This window comes from Myxocyprinus asiaticus, chromosome 28 (genome assembly GCF_019703515.2).
Source record: "Myxocyprinus asiaticus isolate MX2 ecotype Aquarium Trade chromosome 28, UBuf_Myxa_2, whole genome shotgun sequence".
Lineage (NCBI taxonomy): Eukaryota > Metazoa > Chordata > Actinopteri > Cypriniformes > Catostomidae > Myxocyprinus > Myxocyprinus asiaticus.
In genome coordinates, this window is record NC_059371.1 from 10135219 (window position 1) to 10153554 (window position 18336).

An 18336-nucleotide genomic window follows, 5' to 3' on the forward strand; every position below is an offset into this window, starting at 1 on the left:
TCCCAACTCTATTGAACATGCATTGATTGCTATTTGCATAAAAAGTAACAAAACTATTTGTTGAAGATGATTGTGTGTCCTTTACAAAATAGCCTTTTTTGGTGGTACCATCATGGTATAGGGATGGTAGTAACACTTTACAATAAGGTTCCATTTGTTAAAATTAATTAGTGCATGAGGTATCATGAATAATCAAGTAAAAATGTATTTTTACAGCATTTATTCATAAAAATGCAAATGTTCATTGTTAGTTCATAGTAAATTAACTAATGTTAAAAAATACAACTTTTGAGTTTATAAATATATTAGTATATGTTGAAATTAACATGAAATAATAAATGCTGTAAAAGTATTGTTCATTGTTAGTTCATGTTAACTAATGCTATTAACTAATGTTAACAAATGGAACCTTAGTGTAAAGTGTTACCGGGATGGTTTCAGATGGTACTATGATACAAATGGGTCCAAAAATCTGAGTCCACTATTTTTTTTTCATTTAAACTTGGAAATAAACTGATTTATATATATATATATATATATATATATATATATATATATATATATATATATATATATATATGGCATAAAATGAAGATTTTGCAGTATTTCTAGGTCACTAATCAAAATGTAAGCAAATTTGTGACCATGTTAACTCATGTTGAGTTCAGATTTTCTTACTTCCACTGTGCTCTTTGGGACATTGTCAGATCATGCAGGATAACATGGATCATCAGGTTTTACAAACATGTCCATGTCCATGTCCACCTAAAAAAAGTCCTCGTAAACCACCCAAATCCACCCACACACACACACACACACACACACACACACACAGGCTGACCTTTTTGGATGGTAGCTCGACCCTTGGAGAAAACACACAAATGCTTCATTACTTCTGCCTGATAGCCACAAACAGTATTCTAATACAGAATGACCTCATATTCACACGCAAATATGGACAGAGACATGCACAAGTACACATACACTACAATGTTACTCATGAGTTATTTCCCCATTTAGAATATTAGTAAGTCATCAAAACTATGAAAATGTACAAATAGAAGTAGAAGGATTATGTAGTGACCAAAACATTTGAAATTATATCTGCCTTACATTTTAGCTTCTTTAAAGTAGTCACCCTTTGCCTAGATTACAGATCTGCTTTTTAACCCTCATAGACCCAAGCAGAGATATACTGTATATACATTATTATTATTTTTTTTTTACATTTTTTTATTATTATTATTATTATTTTTAATCGTGTTTTTAGGAAACAACTGATTTAAAAAAAATCTTTGTTTTTAATCAAATTGATAAAATTTTGTGTCACTTTACAAAACAATGGCAGTCTATGGGAAAATCCTGATTTTAAAGTACTTTTTTGCTTTGAGGTGACTATTGTGTGAATTTAGCATGCTGTGTTTTGTTGTGATTCAGCTACTACGATGTGCAGTTTAAAAAAAATAAAAAAACAGTTTTAATTAAAAGTTTAGTTTTGTAAGAAAATTCATTCGTTAGCATAAATTTTAATTGTCTAGAAAACTATTTTTAAGCATTTAAGCACAAGCTTTTAGATCAAAAGTTTGTTTAAGATCATGAGAAAGATCAAGAGTCAAACTGTGTGTCCAAACTTTTGACTAGTTGTATATCTCCGTATGCGACTGCTTGAACTGTATGTGTTGCATGCAGATTGCTCGCACGCTACTTTCAAAAGTCTTTGTGCCTGACAGAGGTCAGTGAACTTTCACCTATGACTGAATCCAAGGCTTTCTGCGCTAAGTTGGATCAGTTCTGTTTTTACGTCCCACACACTCACTCTCTCCCACACCCTTCCAGCGAAAAAGATGAGACCGTATTCCCTGTAGGTTCCTCTCATAAATAAATTTTTCTCTCTCTGTGCGTCTCATACACTCACACAATGTGCATATGGGTTCAATCTTTCCAGCTGTCCTGCAATTGCAGTCAAGGGAGGCATGTGTGTGTGTGTGTGTGTGTGTGTGTGTGTGTGTGTGTGTGTGTGTGTGTGTGTGTGTGATGTCTCAGAATATTAAGAGCAGTAAAAAAAGATATACATACATAGAATAGAGAGAATGAGTGAGAAAGAGACTTGGTCTGTTTTGTCTCTCAAGGTTTCTTTCTATCTCTGTCTCACTTTCTCCCTCACACACACACACACACACACACACACACACAAATGCTTGGGATGAGATATGCTCTAGAAAGCAGGCATCCGGATTTCCCAGCAGGCTAATGGAACATCAGGTTCAATCTGCCTGTCACTCTGTTTTGTTTCATTTTGTTTCCCCCTATCTCTGTGAGATAACCTTTCTTAGTCCCAGTTCTGTGGTGGGTGGTGGCTGGCATAGATATAGTCCATAACAACTTTATAAAACTATTATAAGCGTAATTTTCAGTCACACAAAGTTTGGGTCAAAAGTGTAAGGGAAAGAAAAAAAAAATGCATCCCAAAAAAAAAAAATCAACTTTAAACATACAAGAACCGTCTTGTCAAAAGAACATTTTTACCAAAGGTTTTAAAATATTCCAAATCCAAATTCTGAAAAGATATTTTCCCTACAGCAGCCTGAAGAGATATGAACCTAAACTTCTGGACTAGGTTTTTTGCACCAGCTAAGATCTTATTGACAATTAAACTTCAGGAAGTATCCTTCTGTTCATAGGGTGTTTAGAAAATTGAGGCATATTTTTCATTGGGCTCTGCAACACACTCATGTCGTATTCAGCTGATTTCAGAGTTGGACTGATGTTGGAAAGACAGGTGACAAAATGTATTTATTATTGCATATTATTATATATTTTTATAATATATTATTTATTTATTTATTTATTTATTTATTTATTTCATGAAGGAAAAACAATGTCATTAAAAGTCATTTTTTTGGAATAAATTATTTTGATTGTACTTTTACCTGGTTGTCATGTCATTTATATTGTTGAGAACTGATTAGGTTTTAGGCGTAGCGGTAGGGTTAGGTGCTCAAAAATACCTATGTAATAGTGTAATGTAACAAAAATTATTCTGACTATATTTAGCTATTTTTGTATTGTTTATAATTGGTCAGGTTTAGTAGTTAGGGGATCTAAAATATCGCTATAATGTTGATATAATATTGAGATGAATTCTGTGTGTGTCCATTAATTTTATATGACCATTTTATTTTTATTTTGTCCTATTTTGGGTTTTTGACATTTTTTACTGAAAGTGACTGTCAAGATTGGGCAGCAAAAAAATAAATTAATTAATAAATAAATAAATAATAATAATAATAATAATAATAATAATAATAATAATAATAATATATATATATATATATATATATATATATATATATATATATATATATATATATATATATATATATATATATCACATTATTATATTGGTGACCCTTCCAGAAAAATGGCCTGTAAATTACAAATGTACTGCAAAATAGACAAATAGTTTTGTATTAAGATAGAGAAGTCAAACTGGTCTGAATGGTCCATAGCTTCGTTTGAACTACCTGTACAAATATTTTTTTTCCCTCAAATCTGCCAAAAACTTGTTTTCGATATCCACCCCATTTTTCAATATTTTGTCTTTTTATTTTCTCCTGGTTTTGGAAGTAAAAATAACTCCAAAGAGACATGAGTCACTGTACTTGTTTTCTTTCGTGTCAAAGGAACATCCCTCTCTAACGTACGAAAACAAGGGAAAAAAGCAAAGAAAGGGTTACAAGGAAATTTATTTTTCTTCCTTTGCTGTCCACCACCACAGCAGATGTACTGATGCTCTTTTATAAGCATTCTTTAAAGCATCAGTAGGTGTAAGTTGGAGCTGTCAGTCAATCTTCACAGAGCGGTGACTGGCAGGTGGACTCATGTTTTTTAATAAGGTCATTCCACTCTCTTAATTGGGCACATGCTCCTAGGCAATGGTACTGAATCTAGCACTCTGAAAAAAAAAATTTGGATGTGTAATCTCTAAAATCCCAACAGAGGGCCAGAGCTAATTCATCATTCTATTTCTAAAGGTTATTTTTAATTAGAAATAGTTCTTTATTCAGTGCGTCAGCAAAAGTTTTGGTCAACGCGAGATGTGGGTGGATGTGGAATGAATGTAGTGGGTGTTTAAGAAAACATTAGATGTGTCTTTTTTAATAGTGGAACAAATACTTTTTCCACCTGATCTCATGAAAATGACCTGACTGTGGAGACATTTTTGCAAAATTACGTTAAATGCTTAATTACTCGTATCGCAGCAGTTCCAAGGGGAAATGTCCACTGTGTTGCGCTAAAAGCGAGTTAAATGTTCCCATACTGATGAGATTTTTAACATTAATGCTCTATCACATTTTAAATCAGCAAAAATGACCTCCCTACCCTAAACCTTAAACCAAACCTACAGTATAGTGTCAGAAAAAGCAAATGTGGGATCTTTGACACTTTTGGCTCACATGTTGACTTACATTCTCTACAGGACTAGCGCCTTGTTCCTTTGCATCACAAGTGCAGTGCTCTATCAGTTGAGCACAAGTGTGTGTGTGTGTGTGTGTGTGTGTGTGTGTGTGTTTTGTTTATTTAGACAGGGCTCAGAAAGTGTCCTTGTTGAGCACTGCTGTTGTGTGTGTGTGTGTGTGTGTGTGTGTGTGTGTGTGTGTGTGTGTGTGTGTGTGTGTGTGTGTGTGTGTGTGTCTGTGTGTGATTTCCTGTATATTTGAGTGTGTGAGATGTGAGGAGGGGCAGTGACCCATCCCTCAGTGCTGTTTGTACTTTTCTCTGGTCTGCTGCCGTTCAGACGTGTAGAGATTTGTTACCTAGGGTACCATTTATCATAGTAACAGCATCACGCTGGGGCAACATGGGAGGAAACCAACCATCCATCATATGCATGGCCTGTCTCCACAGCAACGGCATGGCCCGTGACCAGTGGTGTGGTGGAGGGGGCAGGGGGGTGCTGGGGGATTGGGTGGATCACTTAGATTTCAGAGCTGGATTCTCTCACACATACATTCACTAAGCTAAATAAGGACACAATAGAGACTACTGCTTTTATAAAAAAAGCTAAAATAATAATCCTTACCCAAACCCTAAACAAAAACTAGGGACAAATTCATTAAACAGTTGCGATACTTTAGTACGTGGTATTTCAGCGCAATTCTCTTAGCAACTGCAATCTTAAGACAGGTGCAATCAGCACTGAAATAGCGTTGCATCATGACTATTTAAATTAAGTAATTGTCATTCCTTTCTGAGCAAACATAGTTTCTCTCTCTGTAATTTAGGCTCATTATAAATTGCACTTCATTCGCAAAGATCTATACCATCTGCCCGGTGCAATTACCATTGTGCTATAACCGCACGAGAAAAGCAGGTGGTAAACTGAATTTTATTTAAAGACATGCTTGTGTACATTTTCTATCAACTTACAAGCAGTAATTCATCCAATAATGCTCAAATGATGGGGAAGACTGTTATTGCCTGGCATACAGTATATCCATATGCATAATGAAGTCAAGCACACTTTCAGCATTTTAAAGAGATGATTCTGGTCATTTTTTGAATGAATGAATGAATGTTACACTTATGTAGCACTTTTCTGACACTACAACCAAAGTGCTTTACATAGTGAACAGGGGACTCTCCTCAACCACCACCAGACTTTTGCAAAGTCAAGAGTGAGCCAAATCGAGCTGGTCTGCGGTATCCTGTAGCTTAGAACAGGCCTGCAAGATCAGATTTGCGTCATGCAGATTGTGTTGAGCACAGATTTTGTGAGCATGTTGACTGATCGGCGTAATTCCTTTAGTGAATCCAACACAGAAAGCATGTTCAAATAAACGATGCTTTTACTAGCGTAATTCATTGTTTATTGTATGATTTTTAGAACAAATAAATAAATAAATAAAATAAAATATATATATATAAATCTGTACACATTGCTGCAGTTGTTTAGAAACCAGATGGTTTGTGTGGAGTAAAATACTGGAATTATAATAATTGCCTGAAAACTGTATTTAGTTTTATTAGAGCTTCAAAGACAAACTTTTTAGAAAGTGCTATGAAGAAGCTGTCTGACTGTAAGCCTGGCTGTCTCTTTCTCTCTACTCCTTCAGTGGGGTTTCTTTTCAAGTATGTAAACTTTGCACAACCCCGATGCAACTGAGTCTTAGTAAACTATCCACTTGAATCCTTTGAGACTTGACTGCAGGTTTGTATCTGAGTGTATATCAGGGTATGATGGTGAGTATAGTATTTTTGGCAGTAGTTAAGACCATTCTATCAGCAAGAGTGTGGAGGAGAGGGAGATTTAGCTCGTCCAGCGGGAACAGCAGCCACCCCATATTTCTCGAGCTCCTTAGATCAGTCCACCAGCATGTCTGATCTTAAAGGCAATAAATAAATAAATAAATAAAAATGTGGAGGAAAGCTGCTGGGTTGAACTTTTCAGAAATTGTCCGAAATTATATTTTACATGAAGAAAATCATTGTGACCTTATTTTCATGACAATAAATCACATTTTCACCCTAAATTCTTATTTCTGTTGTAATACAGTAATGAAAATCATGTGCCGTCAGTGCCGACACACATTTTTTATTTAAAAACATTAATTAAATGTAGTACCTTATTGTACCACTGTACAAAAAAAAAAAACAAAAAAAAAAACAAGTGAAATTATTATTATTATTATTATTATTATTATATATTAGTAATGAGAATGAGATTTTTGCACTCTACCATGTCTTAACCGCATGACACAATTAAAATTAAAAGCAATAAAATCTCCTTTATGCCTTTCAATTTCATTACAAATTGACCTCAAATTTAATTCAGTAATCTTTAACTAAATTAAATTTATGAAACATATAAATAATAAAAATAAAATAATTAAATATGGTTATATAATTAATAACCTTATGATAAATATATGGCCTTATAAAAATATATTCAAGTTTTACTTTTTGTTTGACATTACTCAATTAATTTGGATGGAAATTGATTATGAAATTGCGTAAATCTTAAAAATAGGCTAATGTACGCAGCCGCGAATGTGATGAGTGACAGGACATTTTATCAGTCGCTTGGTTTTTATTTCTGTGGTGTTGCACTGGGTAACCCCGCCCACAACAAAATTTTATTGTTCAAAAATCCTTCTCTGTATAACTGTATATTAAACATCATAATTTGCCTGAGATGTGAGGCATTTTTGGAGTGAAATATGGCCTGGACATTTCTTTGCCATTTTCATGAGTTTCACCCAGTCATATTGTTGGGGAAAAGGAGATGGGGATAAGGAGGGTCACTCTGGTCTCTGTCTTTAATAAATAAACAATAAAATAGCCAGCGCTTCTCAATGCCATTTATATCTCCTGTGACATTCTGATGGATTACACAGCCATCTGCAGCACAGGGCCTGTGTGAGTGTGTGCATTTTTGAGATGGGGGTTGAGACATATTTTACACATATAAATCCAGACAGGCAGCACTTTGTTATGCGAGTTTGTCAGCAGGCCATATGGGTTAAAGGGTTATACTGGGAGTGAAAAACAGGTGAGCATGTTTTGGGTTGTGCATACAGAACTAAGAATGACTGATGGGACAGTGAGATACTTCAGAGAGTAAATGAGTGATTGAGTTTGCGAACTTGTTTAATTAATCTGATCCTCTTAATGAGTCAGATCAAAGGTTCATGTTTAATTAAAACAGCCAAGCAAAAATACACCTTCTTCAGCAGGAATTGTGTGTGCGTGAGTAAGAGAGGGATAAGTGAAGTAGACTCAAAACGTTTAGTTGGGTGAAGCTCACAAAATCTGTCAAGACAAGGTGATCTCGTTAGCAGTCCAGGTATTCCTATGTAAAGTGTGGTTCTAGCACACTACATTTTTGCTTATGTTTACGTAGACTCTGAAGCTTACAATATTGTCTTATTGACTGTATCGGGCACTTAGTAGAATGTTAGTAGTACTTAAGTTGTGCTTAAAGGGTTAGTTCACCCAAAAATAAAAATTCTCAAATAATAATAAAAAATAAAATAAAATAAAAATATGTGGGGACATTTTCTTAATTGTCATGAAAATAATGTTACAACACACACACACACACACACACACACACAAATACACAAATAAATCCTAATTTAACAACATATACACTAACTGTGTCTAGTAAACTCACTGTCATATATAGGCTCCAAGGATTGCTGAGGTCCACAACCTTTGGGATTTATCATCTTGACCTTTAACACTCAATGCGGGACCATGACTTCCATTACCACCAACATCATCAATCTGTCATGCGTCTATAGATAGGCCCTAAATACCAGCAGGATGTATTTCAAACCAGTAGACAACATAGGCCTTGCCCTGATGTTATTGTTATTAGATTGCCTTTTAATATGGCACCAATGTTTTCAAACTGATTACTGGCAGAAGCGCCCCTCAGGAATACAGAAAATCATTAGTAATTAGGTTAAAATGTCTGCAGTCTGGTGAGGAAAGAGCACCTCATCCATGTCTCTGTCAAAAACGCCAGAAAGGGCAATCAAGAGTGGACAAGTTTAGAGATTCAAAAAAGACCGAATTCTGCTAAGAGCAATTTTGAAAGAAGAGTTTGAGTAGCTTGAGGGCTTATCATAGGATTAATTAAATTGGTGCTGAATGTCATGAATCTAAATGCAATAAAATGAAACAATAATCAGACATTAGTTGTCCTTTTTGTAGTTCATTTAAGCACAAAGACCTTTTCCATTAAGATATTACAGATGACTGCCACCTGTCTTAGGCTGCAGTCCAAATGGAAAAATAAGCTTTTATTTTGGAGTGGTAGCTTTGTGGCCCAATGAGATTATTAAACTGCAAAAGGCCGCTATATAATCAAGTAAATATGTAGTCCGTATGTGCATCGTGCTACAAAATGAATTAGCGCTCTGCTCGCTGTCATCTGCTACAAACAGAGCACGCAATGCCCATGATGTTGTTTTCAGAGTATGAGCCAAAGAGCTCTAAAATGTATAAGCACTTTGTGTCTTTAAGTCAGCACAACACCGGCTCCACACCTTCACAAGCACTCACATTTAAAACGGGCAGCACATGCACACTATATTTTTATATCATTAAATCACAGCTTTATCTGTTTAAAAATCACACTAGGACTAGCACAATGTTTACGGAATGACATTTGTATGTCAGATTGTGTCAGTTTTTGGTATCAGAGCATTTTTACGAGCACGAGTACAAGTACATGAGTGCGGTATCTAACCCAATTCCAATACCAGTATGAGGACATCCTTAATAATTATATTATATTATATTATATTATATTATATTATATTATATTATATTATATTATATTATGTGCTATCGACGATAATAACGCGTTAACGCAAAATTCGTTTAACGCCACAATTTAGTTAAGTTAACGCATAATATGACCCTTTGAATAAACCATAGTTCATGAGAAGGGAGTCAATATGTGCAAATGCCGCTAATGCCACATGCATTGACTGTAGGGAAAACAGATGATGGGAGACATTTTGCTGATACCTGCGCCAAGCATTTTATCAATGTAGCACAGCAGTTGAACATGCCTGCAAAGCACAGATAGAGCTCGGAACTTTGTAACATGATTGCAGTGGCAAGACAGCTGCCATTTGAACACCTGCCTTGCACTGTGAGGCATGGTACAAAAGTTGCGAGGCAAGGTGCGAGCGCGAAGTGAAAGTGTGAGCGTGGGGCGATCATCGGTGTTCCGCGACTGCTACAGGCAAGGGTGTAGATTTGGCTTGAACATTGGGGGAGTTGCAGCATGAAGCATTTACATGTTTCCATTGATAATGATATAAATAATGGTGGGGTTGTACTTGCTTGTTTTTATTATTGAAGGGTTACCTCCCCCCCCATCCCCCGCAGAATCTACGCCCCAGGCTACAGCGTCCTTGAATAACATATAACATGCCAGTAAAGGCAGTCGGTGGAGTTTCTAGTGCCCCCCTGGGGAGTTGGTGCCCTACGCAGACTGCATAATATGCGTTTAGGGAGCGGCGGTACTGATTACTGGCTAACGGAAACCCTGCTGCTGTCTCCAAGGTTCTGTCACAGTGTCTCTGTTTGATAGTGCACTAGCCAATGCAGAAGTTGGAGACATTCCTGGAACCCTGCAGGTAATCTCCACTGTCATTTAATCCCAACAGTAACAACTGTGACCGGGGTCTAAAATGAGTTTTTAATGTATTTTGCACAGAGTTGTCAATTGTAAATGACAGTGCAGATTTCTTTTGCATAACTGGTGCAAATACTCACATGACCAGAGCTATTTAATTCCACTGTGCTCCTGGAAAGATCATGTCTGTCAAAACTCCATAAAAAGAAGCAAATAAATCATGTCATAATACACTTACAACTACCATATTTTGTACATAATTTGAATGAGTTGTGTTGTGTTCATTTTCTGTTGTTCGACTGAAAAATACATCAGGATGAAGCATATTTTGTCCACTCATGTTTCTAAAGATATTGCCATTAATTAAATTGTGACTACAAAAAAATTATGTGATTAATCGTGATTAAATATTTTAATCATTTGACAGCCCTAATTATATTACATTATAGATTATGATTACAGAATTAAATAATAAATTATATATATATATATATATATATATATATATATATATATATATATATATATATATAATACTGTCAATGTACTTTTTTAAAAGAGTAGCTTGACTATAGTTTAGCTTCTTTAAGTTATGTGTGGCTTGTAGCTTCAGAAGCCAGTTTTATAGTAGCTTACCTAACACTGATGAGCAAATAAATAACTCAGTCTAAATTAATTTGTTTTCACAGTAACTAGTAAGACAAGTATCAAGCTAGTATCAATCTTACTCCCTGAGAACACATTTGCAGAGCTCCTTATTTGTTCCTCAGTCAAGTTAAGCTAATTAAGGACTTTGGTTATGGTACCTCAGTATTAAGGATTTCTATTTCTATTTCACTCTAAATTTCTTGTGTCAGCAAGTTTGGAAATTCTTGGTAAATTGGGTTTGCTAAATGATATTCAAGCTCCAAGAAGAGTTGTCATGAGTTGACAAAGCACAGGCAGGGATTGATCAATGATGAATACATTTTGATTCATGATATTGATTGGAACCAAAGTGAGAGTTTTAGGTGTGGTTGATACAGAGTGGGATTACAGCTGGTATTGATTTTTGAGTCACCTGAAGGCTCCTGCCCGCCTGTCTATGAAGCTGTGGTGCTCAGGAACAGAAGACCCCTCGATCAAAGTCAATGAGGGTTACTTGCAATGCATTGCTTGCATGAAGAATGAAACATTTTCAAGGCAGCTCACAGTTTAAGAAACCATAAGTGGTTTATGGAAAGGTACTAACACTATCTGTAAACCAACCCTAATCTTAAATGAATAGTTGACCCAAAAATTAAAATTCTTTCATACAGTAATGTACTCACCTTCATGTCAGTCCAAACCTGTATGACTGTCTTTATTATGGGCATACAAAATAAGTTTTATTGAATACTGCAGATTGTCTTTTCAGTACAATAGCAATGGATAGTGCCTAACTTTAAGGTTAAAAAAATGACCCAAAAGTGAATTAATCAAGCAGTTTATGCAATGCATGCTGCATATTTCAAGCCTTTGAGAGATTTTGGTGAGAAACAACCTGAAATGGTATGTTCCTTATCAAACAGTTTAGCTCATTATCCATGTGGGAGCTTGTTCTGTGTACAAGCTCGCAAATAGAGTGGTCATTCTAACAAAACTAATCTATCATCGAAGCCTAAGCGTAACAATGTAAAAAGCAACAAGACAGACTCAGCATTGTGATTTAATAAGGACTGAAGTTGTTGTTTATTACACATAAACAATGTCTGAGAATGGCAGAGAAAGACTGATCTTTTAAATTTTGGCATAGGTGCTGATGCGATAAAATATGCTGTGAACCACTCTGGTTTAATATATAGACATGAGTCATGTGCATACACTTCTGTGGGGAATCTAGCTTTATGTTCCTCTAAAGGAACTGTGAGGAAAAGAGTTTGATGGTGTGTTTTTCATTTTCACATGCAATACTTGATCACTTGTTTGTGGAGTTTATGTCCTAATTTAATTAAACTGAGTAAATAGAATCTAGTGTGAACATATTTGGTTTGTAGTTATTATGGGATTTGTTCCTCTGGATCTTTCTGCTGCATTCGCTACTTTCAAAATGAACATTCAGAAAATTAGCAGGGGCTCCAGACAAAAATACCACTGAAAGTGACCAAAATGTCAGGTTAGCTTGGGCAATATTTTTTTCATCTCTGCATTTGTTTTCATTGAGTTTAAAGCACTTTAACAGCTCCAAATTCTAAAACCCCAATGTTTGTTGGTGCCATTTGCAGTGTTGGAAGTATGGAAGTGAGTTTATTTCAGCAAAACACTGAAATGTATTGGAATCCACAAGTTAATGATAGTGTTGTCACAATATAAACATTTTAGTAGTCGGTACCCATACCAGTAAAACATTACAACTCTCGATACCAATTTTGATACCACATAAGTTTTAATGAATACAGCAGGCAGTCTTTTTAATACAATAGCAGTGGATACATTTCAATGTAAATATTTAATTAAAACAATAGCATGTTTCCTTTGAGTTTCCTTCAAGTGTTTCTCATTAAAGGAAACATTGCTTCAAGTTTTTTTTTTTTTTTTTTAGTAGGACCATAAGAAATCTGTTTTTTTTTTTTCTGTCTAAGTTATATTTCTTTTTTCTCAAATTCATCATTTTCCATTTTTCTGAATTCCTTGTTTTAAAGTTTCATTCAATTTCATCATCAAAATTGTGTCCAATCAAATCAATCCAAACGTTAATCAAATTAAAATAAAACAAATACTTAAATTTTTTTTTTATTTTTTTTTTTATTTTTATTTTTAGCAATTTACCAATTTGCTTGAAGTGAAAATCAGCCCTCCTTTCCTGTTTATATCTTTGGTTTTTAAATCCATAAGGATTTCTTTCTCAGTGTCGATAGCAGCAGTGATGACAGTGCTTTAGTAAGATCCTCACAACATAATCTGAAATAACACATTGCTCTTATTTTTTGTCAAATACAGTGCTTTACATCAGAGCATTTCAAAACATTGATAAAACTTCTAGACAACAGCACTCCTGCTTGTGAGATAAGGGTTCAACACAATAATAATAATAATAATAATAATAATAAATACATTTTACTAAACACTAGTTTTATATATCTGTCACAATTTCTTAATTTTCACAAATCAAGCTTTTATTTTGGATCAAACTTTTATTTTGAAGTGAAGGCATTTCTGGTGTTGTGTTTTTGATGGTAGTTTTCACACTTTCAGATAAGACATTGGTTATATGACCCAGTGTGATTACTGAAGCACAAAATGCTGTGATTTATATATATATATATATATATATATATATATATATATATATATATATATATATATCAGTGGCGGCCCGTGTATTTTAAGTCTAGGCCTTCTGTGCGATTTATGCCATTAGAAAACACAGTTTCACAATTAATAAGATACCCTATGCCTATGGACATCATACATGATTTTGTGTTCTGTGCTATCATTCCTAGGTTGCAATAATATTCCAAGCCTATAGAGGGCACTGTGTCATGTTCATGTGCATTCTACCTGCCAACTACATATAGCGTTGAACTACTGAGTGTTGGCTCTGTGCAGTGTGATGCAGTTAATAAAACATGCAGATAGTGTTTAACCAGCAGTCCAGTACTTTCATTTCTTTTACCACGTTAAACATTACATATTACGTCACAGCCAACTTATAATACCAATATACATTTTATAAACATGTCCATGCACAAAAGCCAAAACCAAAGAGGTCTAATACTAGGAAAAAGCTATCTAATAATATATGCAATTTAAATGTTGCTTGCAATAATTTTAGTTTCGTAAGGATACACGGTTACTTTTCAAAACTTGAACCGACACTGAATGCTCAGGCCAGCCTAATTTACATCTAGAAAACTCTTGATGTTGCTATAACAATGCAAAAAGCACTTACCAATTTACTTGAAGTGAAAATCAGCCCTCCTTTCCTGTTTATATCTCTGGTTTTTAAATCCATATGGATTTCTTTCTCAGTGTCGATAGCGGCAGTGATGACAGCCGACTCGTCAGCAAGATCTTGTGCTTTCAAATTACGTACATCACTTAAAGCATGATTGCTTCACTCAAGGCCAGCTAGAAGGCCTCGACCGGGACATATCCTAAAGACCACACCCACCAAGAACAAATAAATCAATCTGATTGGCTGATGAATCTTACAATCTGACTTTAGATGCCTATTCACTTGAACTGTTGAGGGATTGTATAGAAATTCTGAAGGCATAATGGGGTGGAGCTCAAAATCAAGCACTACTTTGGATAACAAGCTCAGCTTCAGGCATGCAATTTGCGAAACAGGCATCACGCTTCGCTTGTAAGCATCGAGGAATAAATTCTGATTGGATAAACTTTTAGTTTTTTGCTATTCGTTTGTAGATGAATTAGGAGTGGAAAGCGACTGAAAATAAATAGGCAAAAAGGTGAATGAGAATGAAAGGATGAAAAAAGATTTATTTATTAGGCTTGTTAGGCCAGCAGAGAAGGCTTTGCTGGCCCTGAGAATTCACCACTGATATATATATATATATATATATATATATATATATATATATATATATATATATATATATATATAAACAGTGGTCTGCGGGCACTGCACGCATCACAGTGTACAGTGCATCCGGAAAGTATTCACAGCGCTTCACTTTTTCCACATTTTGTTATGTTACAGCCTTATTCCAAAATTGATTAAATTCATTATTTTCCTCAAAATTCTACAAACAATACCCCATAATGACAACATGAAAGAAGTCTGTTTGAAATCTTTGCAAAATTTATTAAAAATAAAAAACGAAAAAAATCACATGAACATAAGTATTCATAGCCTTTGCCATGACACTCAAAATTGAGCTCAGGTGCATCCTGTTTCCACTGATCATCCTTGAGATGTTTCTACAACTTGATTGGAGTCCACCTGTGGTAAATTCAGTTGATTGGACATGATTTGGAAAGACACACACCTGTCTATATAAGGTCCCACAGTTAACAGTGCGTGTCAGAGCACAAACCAAGCCATGAAGTCCAAGGAATTGTCTGTAGACCTCCGATACAGGATTGTATCGAGGCACAGATCTGGGGAAGGGTACAGAAATATTTCTGCAGCATTGAAGGTCCCAATGAGCACAGTGGCCTCCATCATCCGTAAATGGAAGAAGTTTGGAACCACCAGGACTCTTCCTAGAGCTGGCCGCCTGGCCAAACTGAGCGATCGGGGCAGAAGGGCCTTAGTCAGGGAGGTGACCAAGAACCCGATGGTCACTCTGACAGAACTCCAGCGTTTCTCTGTGGAGAGAGGAGAACCTTCCAGAAGAACAACCATCTCTGCAGCACTCCACAAATCAGGCCTGTATGGTAGAGTGGCCAGACGGAAGCCACTCCTCAGTAAAAGGCACATGACAACCTGCCTGGAGTTTGCCAAAAGGCACCTGAAGGACTCTCAGACCATGAGAAACAAATATTGAACTCTTTGGCCTGAATGGCAAGCTTCATGTCTGGAGGAAACCAGGCACCGCTCATCACCTGGCCAATACCATCCCTACAGTGAAGCATGGTGGTGGCAGCATCATGCTGTGGGGATGTTTTTCAGCGGCAGGAACTGGGAGACTAGTCAAGATTGAGGGAAAGATGAATGCAGCAATGTACAGAGACATCCTTGATGAAAACCTGCTCCAGAGTGCTCTGGACCTCAGCCTGGGGCGAAGGTTCATCTTCCAACAGGACAACGACCCTAAGCACACAGCCAAGATAACAAAGGAGTGGCTCCGGGACAACTCTGTGAATGTCCTTGAGTGGCCCAGCCAGAGCCCAGACTTGAACCCGATTGAACATCTCTGGAAAGATCTGAAAATGGCTGTGCACTGACGCTCCCCATCCAACCTGATGGAGCTTGAGAGGTCCTGCAAAGAAGAATGGGAGAAACTGCCCAAAAATAGGTGTGCCAAGCTTGTAGCATCATACTCAAAAAGACTTGAGGCTGTAATTGGTGCCAAAGGTGCTTCAACAAAGTATTGAGCAAAGGCTGTGAATACTTTAGTACATGTGATTTTTTTTTTTTTTTTTTTTTTCGTTTTTTATTTTTAATAAATTTGCAAAGATTTCAAACAAACTACTTTCACGTTGTCATTATGGGGTAATGTTTGTAGAATTTTGGGGAAAATAATGAATTTAATCCATTTTGGAATAAGGCTGTAACATAACAAAATGTGGAAAAAGTGAAGCGCTGTGAATACTTTCCGGATGCACTGTATGTGCACTCGCTTCTGTCACTTATTACTATAAGTACAGCGTGTGATGCTCATAAAATGTGGTGTTTTCAGCACATGAGTGGCTTCACCCATCAAATCCATTTGTGGTTTAATAATCACCCTATCAAGACTTTAATTTGATTAATTGTCTATTTCTGTGTAAAATGAGTATCAGAACATGCACCCAAATGAGTCTGTGAACATTTGAAAGCACTCGTAGGTCAGACAGACAGCGCGCAGGGACCGAATTGAGTCGGTGCTCTGTTCTACCAGTGCTGCAGAAACACTGGTATCGTTACATCTTTTTTTTTTTTTTTTTTTTTGTATCGACTTGGTACAGAAGTATCTGTTTTGACATCCCTAGTTTCTGATTTGATTTCCTCTCAAGACTGTGTTATAAGAAGGTGACATCTAGCTTCAGACAAAGACCAACAGTATCAAACCCCCCATGTTATCTGACATTAAAGGGATAGTTCACCCAAAAATTAAAATTCTTTCATCATTTACTCACCCTGATGCCATCCCAGATGTGTATGACTTTCTTTCTTCTGCAGAACACAAATGAAGAAATTTAGAAGAATATTTCAGCTGTAGGTCCTCACAATGCAAGTGAATGGTGACCAGAACTCAGAAGCTCTAAAAGCATATAAAGTCAGCATAAAAGTACTCCATATGACTCCAGTGTTTAAATACATCTCTTCTGAAATTATAAGATAGGTGTGGGTGAGAAACAGATTAATATTTAAGTCCTTTTTTACTATCAATCTCCACCTTTGACCAGCCCCAACCAGTAAGTGACTGAAAGTCATTTTCACATCAGAATGTGGAAGTAAAAGTGAAAGTAAAAAAGGACTTAAATATTGATCTGTTTCTCACCCATACCTATCATATCATATAGATTACTTTTATGCTCCCTTAATGTCCCTTTTTGACCCTCAAAGTTCTGGTCACCATTTACTTGCATTGTGAGGACCTACAGAGCTGAGATATTCTTCTAAAAATCTTCGTTTGTGTTTTGCAGAAGAAAGAAAGTAGAGGTCGACCAATATATCAGATTTACCAATTAATCAGGCCGATAGGGTTGAACAGTCTGAACTCCTTGGTTCAACAATATAATGGTGCCCTCTAGAGGTCAAATAAAAAACAATAACTGTCTTCACGTGGAGTTTGTTGTGCAATGTGACTAGGCTATCTTTAAAGACAGGCGCTTCAAAAGCGGTTTTAAAACATCAACAGATAAAATCCTGGGTATGTATACAATACACGTTATTATTATTGTCATGGTACAATAAATCAGTAATTTAAGACAACCAAAGGTGGTTTGATAATTAATTTGTTTATAACTAATAGCTGCACTGCTAACATGGTCGGTTATAACAATGTTAAGTCAAGGATGGAAACTGCTTACCTTTTGTCTTAATACATTGCTTAGAATAATAAGTAACTTGTGAATTTGTGCAGATCCGTAGATTTATTTTTATTTTATTTTTTTTTTTTTTGTTGTTTTTTCCGAGGTTGAGGGGCGTCCAATTTGTTCCAATCAGATTATAAACATGAGCAAATTATAAAGTGAATTTATATGTTAATTATCAGTAGTCAATCATTAATGCCAACCTTATATGAATATGCTGTTTTTTTTTTTTTTTTTTTGCTCAGTCGTTTGTTTGCTTTAGAATACCAAGTGCGAGCACGGTTCATTGTGTGAATGCATGCGCACAGGAACAGTTTTACACGTTTTTGACGTTTCTGACTGTAAAGTGTCCCAAACTTTTCTCTGTTCTGACAAAATGAACTTTTGTTCAAACTTCCTGTTCAAAGTGACTGTGTTCAAACGTAGTTATGTACGAAAAATGTATGTTGTCTATAGTATATGTGAGGGTACATATACTATAGACAATGCCATTCTAAAATTACCTTTAA

The 18336-nt window shown here is 35.7% G+C and overlaps 1 protein-coding gene across 4 annotated transcripts in view; it reads left to right on the forward strand.

The window, feature by feature from the left end:
• Positions 1–18336, forward strand: part of LOC127419279 (extracellular sulfatase Sulf-2-like) — a 223310-nt gene that overhangs the window by 46878 nt on the left and 158096 nt on the right. The gene's annotated exons all lie outside the window — the stretch shown is intronic.